Consider the following 5,138-nt stretch of genomic DNA (forward strand, 5'->3'; position numbering starts at 1 on the left):
AGATAAGAGAGAGAAATAAAGATAAGAAAGAAGTTAAAATCATCATTATCTGCAGATGACATGATGCTCTACATAGAAGACCCAAAAACTCCACCAAAAGACTTCTATATTCAATAAACAAATTCAGAAGCATAGCAGGATACAATGTTAACACACAAAAATCAACAGCATTCCCATACACAAGTAAAAAACTAATGGAGAAAACTTAGGGAAACTTCACAAAAGGGAAACCTTTCACAATAGCATCCAAAAAAAAAAAAAAAAAGTAGGACTCAATCTAATAAAGGAAGTAAAACACTTTTATATTGAAAACTACAGTACTCTGACAAAATTGAAGAGTTTATAAGAAGAGGGGAGGGCCAGCCAAATAGCTCAGCAGATTAAAGTGCCTGCAAGCAGGCACAGGGGCTGGGGGTTCAAAAAAAAAAAAAAATAGCTTATCTTACAGAAACAGAGAAAACAATCCTAAAATTCATTTGGAAACAGAAAAGACCTAGAATAGCAGAAGCAATTTGGGGCAACAAAGGCAAGGTACAATCCCTGACTTAAAATTATATTAAAAAGCTACTGTGGGCTGGGGAGATAGCATGGTGGTCTAAGTGCCTGCCTAGAAAACACAAGAACCTGGGTTTGATCCCCAGTACCATATGCCATGCCAGTATCAGAACTCCTGGCATGCAGTGCTGGCCCTGAAATCAGGCATGGTGGTACATGCCTGTAATCTCAGTGCTGGGGAGACTGAGACAGGAGGATCACTATGAGTCCAACCTATGTAGCAAGACCCTGTACCAAATAAAATAATTTTTTAAAACTGTGTTAAAAAGCTAATGTGAAAAAAACAGCATGATACTGCCAAAACAATGATCAATGAAACAGATTAGAAGATGCAGAAACAACTCCAAACACACTTGACCACCTTTTCTTTGACAAAGGAGCCAAATGCCTTCACTGGAAGAAAGACAGCGTCCTTAGTAAGTGGTGCTGGAAAACCTACTTTTCTATAAGCCAAAGATTAAAACTAGATCTGCATGTTCCACCATGCACTAAACCAAAATAAAAGTGGATCAAATATATAAATACTAAAACAGAAACACTAAATCTGCTGGGAGATAGAATTGGTAGAACTCTGGGAGACATAGGTGCAGACAAAGACTTTATGAACAATACCCTGATCTCACAAGAACTATCACAATCTACAACTGAGATCTCTTCTTATAAGAAAGCTTTTGCACAACAAGAAAAACCACTATCAGAGTAAAGAGACAACCCACAAAGTGGGAAAAAGTGTTTGCCAGCTGTTCCTCAGAGGACTAATATCAAGAATATACAAAGAACTACTAAGAAGGGCTGGGAATTTGGCTCAGTGGTACAATGATTGCCTAACAAGCTGGAAGTCCTGTGTTCGGTCCTGAGCATAAAAAAAAAAAAAAAAAAAGAAAAAAGAAAGAAAGAAAAGAAAAGCAAGTTCATTTGACTTAGCCATATCTCTTCTCAGTAGCCTGTGTCTCCATGAGGAAACTGGAGCCCTAGGCCCTTCCTCTCTCTGTTTTTGACAAAAAAAAAAAAAAAAAAAAAAAAAAACACCCAAAAACCTCTCCTAAAAAACCAATCCTACCAAAGAAATGCAATAAAATAAAAAAAGACCAAGAACTAATAAGAAGTCAGACCCCCCAAATTTAAAGATCTTATTCAAAAATAGGCATCTGAAATGAATAGACGCTTCTCAGATCAAGAAGTAGAAACTGCAAATCAATGTATGAAAAAATGTTCAACATCTCTGGTCATTTGAGAGACTCAAATTAAAACAACACTGACACTGCATCTCAGTCCAGACAGAATAGCTATTCTCAGGCAATCAATGGTTAACAAATGCTGGTGGGGCTGTGGGGAAAAAGGAGCCCTCCCTCACTGTAGGCGGGAGTGTAGACTGGTGCAACCGCTGTGGAAATCTGTGTGAAGATTCCTCAAAAAACTAGGATGAGAGGTCCAATTTGACACACATATTCCCTTTCTTGTTATCCTCCCAAAGAATTAAAAGCATTCCACCACAATGATACACACGCAGCCATGTTTATAGAAGCACAGTTTATAATAGCTGAGTCTTGAAAACAGCCCAAATGCTGGCCAACCAACACGGGCTCTCTCTGCATAGTCCACATTGGGCTTGAGTTCATTGCGTGGCCCATGCTGGCCTCAAATTTGTGGTCCTCCTGCCTAATCCTCCTGAGTGCTGGGATTACATGTGTACACCATCACACCCAGTGCTTTTCCTATTTAATTTAAAGAATATAACTATTTTAAAAGACCTGAGAGCCTGAAAATATGAGGAGGAAAAGAAGAAAGGAACAAAGAGTTTCTGTTAAAGGCCAGGAGTCTGGGCGTGGCGGTATACTCCCATAATCCTAGTACTAGGGAGGCTGAGGCAGGAGGATCGTTGGGAGTTCAAGACCAGCCTGGGCCTCAAAGTGGGCTCATGGCCAGCTTGAACTGCATAGCAAGAGCCTGTCTCAAACACACACACACACACACACACACACACACACACACACACAGAGGCCAGGAGTCCTTAAATTCTTAATATGCCCTTTCCCTAATCCAATCAAACCATAAATCCTGTTGCTTCCTCCCCTGAAATATCTTTTGTTTCCCTTGTCACACACTTTGCTTCCTACCTGGACAATAACTCACTGGAGAAAAAGGTCAGTCTAACAAATTTTTAATAAAAAATTAAATCTGTGATAAAATGACAAGATGCATGTTTTTAGCATATCAGTTTGTCTATAAAGATATTTTACAGTGCTGAGGATCCAGTACAGGTTCTTGAACATGCTAGGCAAGCTCTCTAATGCTGAGGTACTTCCCTAGCCATAATAATGTTAGTCTGGGCCTATTTGAGAAACAACAGCATAGTTTTTAATTCTTTTTTTTTTTTTTTTTTTTTTTTAGACAGGGTCTCACTATGTAGTTCAGGATGGTTTAGAACTCATTATGCAGCCCAAGCTGGCCTTTAGCTTGCAGTGGTCCTCCTGCCTCAGCCTCCTGAGTGCTAGGATTACAGGCATGTGCCACCATACCAGTTGAACAGTAATTTTTAAAAATTTTCCTTTTCTCATGTGTTTAGTACGTTTGATTTCACAAAGTTTCAGCTTAGGGAAACAAGCCTTCTCTGTCTTCTCAGGAACAAATCCTGGCTCTCGGAGATAATAAAACATCTACAGTGGGCAGTGTTATGGTTTGTGTATAGGTGTCCCCCCAAAGTCTCATGCAGTCGTGGGGCTGACTTTTAGAGTTTGTGATTAACTCATAATCCGCTGGGATTATGGGTGTGAGTGCTGCTGGGATTACGGGTGTGAGCACTATACACAGCGTGGGGCAGACAGCCTGAATGCGCCGTAAGGGAGACAGACTGTTGTTGCTGTTACTCCTCCCTTTTGCTCTTACTGTTTTGCTGCCTGCTACCACCACGAAGGGCTGCCCTCTGCCGTGTGCCACTCTGCCTTGGAGCTAGCTGAGTATGGACTGAAACCTCCAGCAGCTATGAGCTAAATAAACCTTTCTCTGCACTGCCCTCCCCTCCTGGTGCTGAGGATGGAACCCAGGGCCTCTTGAATGAACGCTAAGCAAGTTCCCGCCACCGGAGCTCCTCCGGCCCCTCCGCGTTCTGATACGCTGTTTTAATCACATCACTCCACAACTCAAAATTTTCCTGCGCTCTGTGGCGTATTTACTCATAAAAGGAGTTCAGCTGGATGCGGTGCCCTGTGCCTGGCCGTAGTGTCAGCTCTCAGGAGGCTGCTGCAGGAAGATGGCTTAAGCCCAGGAGACTGTGACCAGCCTGAGACACATATTGAGGCCCTGCCTTGGCCAGGCGCGGTAATCTCAGCACCCGGGACTCTGAGGCAGCAGGATCACTGCCTAGCTGGCTGGAAAGACTTTTAGAACTTGTGCTAGGTACTATTGTAAGAACTCGCTTCGTGTTTTTCTTTTAGACCGAGTCTCGATGTTGCGTCTAGACGTCCCTCTAAAGCCTCATGCAGTTATAAGTGGGAATTTTTGAGAGGTGGCTGGGTCTAGAGTGTGTGATGCGCGGGTTGATTCGTGGTGCAGCGTTAGAATCTATAGGATTGAGACGCGACCAGAGACCGAACTCGCGACAAGATGATTGGGCTGCCGAAAACCCAGCGTTTGCTGGCCGAGCCGGTTCCTGGGATTAAAGCCGAACCAGACGAGAGCAACGCCCGTTATTTTCACTTGGTCATTGCTGGCCCCCCGGGATTCCTCCTTTGAAGGAGGGACTTTTAAACTTGAACTATTTCTGCCAGAATACCCAAGGGCAGCACCTAAAGTACATTTCATGGCCAAAATTTATCATCCTACTAGAGACAAGTTGGGAAGAATATGTTTAGCTATTTTGAAAGATAAGTGGTCACCAGCACTGCAGATCCGCACAGTTCTGCTGTCGATCCAGGCTTTGTCAAATGCTCCTAATCCAGATGACCCATTAGCAGATGATGTGGCGGAGCAGTGGAAGCCCAACGAAGCCCAGGCCATAGAAACAGCTAGAGCATGGCTAGGCTACACGCCATGAATGCTATTTAAGTCGGTCCGATCATGGAGTTTGTGTCCCTTCTCCTGTTCTGCCAAGACTTCTTCCTTTTTCGTTTGCATTTAATGGACACAGTCTTAGAACATTACAGAATAAAAGCCCAGACATTTTCAGTCCTTTGGTGACTGAATGCACATTAGCAAATCTACGTCCAGTCCCGATTCACTGTTGCAAAGCATGAGCAGAGGTTGAAGTTTCATCTGGATTGTTGTGCAAAGCCTAAAGGCAGCGGCCCCTCTGTTTTTATTCATTTCCCCCATCATGGTGTAAGTATAAAGCACTGTGAATGAAGGTAGTTGTCAGGGTTAGCTGCACAGGTATGGGTGTTCTTTATTTTATTTTATTTTTTGAGTGGTAAGGTAGTTTCAAAATTTTGTGCCCCCTCTTTATGGTGATCTAATTGCATTGGTTATAAAGCAGCTAGCCAGTTCTTTAAGATACACTCTAGCCAAGTCTAACTTTATTTAGATGCTATAGATGGACAAGCTGATTGTTTGAACCAAAATGGGAGCATTAACAAACATCACAGCCC

General features: G+C 42.7%; 1 pseudogene; it reads left to right on the forward strand.

The window, feature by feature from the left end:
• The first annotated feature begins 4,158 nt into the window (after positions 1-4,158).
• LOC101562945 lies at positions 4,159-4,599 on the forward strand (annotated as a pseudogene).
• Positions 4,600-5,138: the final 539 nt, after the last annotated feature.

This window comes from Octodon degus, unplaced genomic scaffold, assembly GCF_000260255.1.
Source record: "Octodon degus isolate 3935 unplaced genomic scaffold, OctDeg1.0 scaffold00020, whole genome shotgun sequence".
Lineage (NCBI taxonomy): Eukaryota > Metazoa > Chordata > Mammalia > Rodentia > Octodontidae > Octodon > Octodon degus.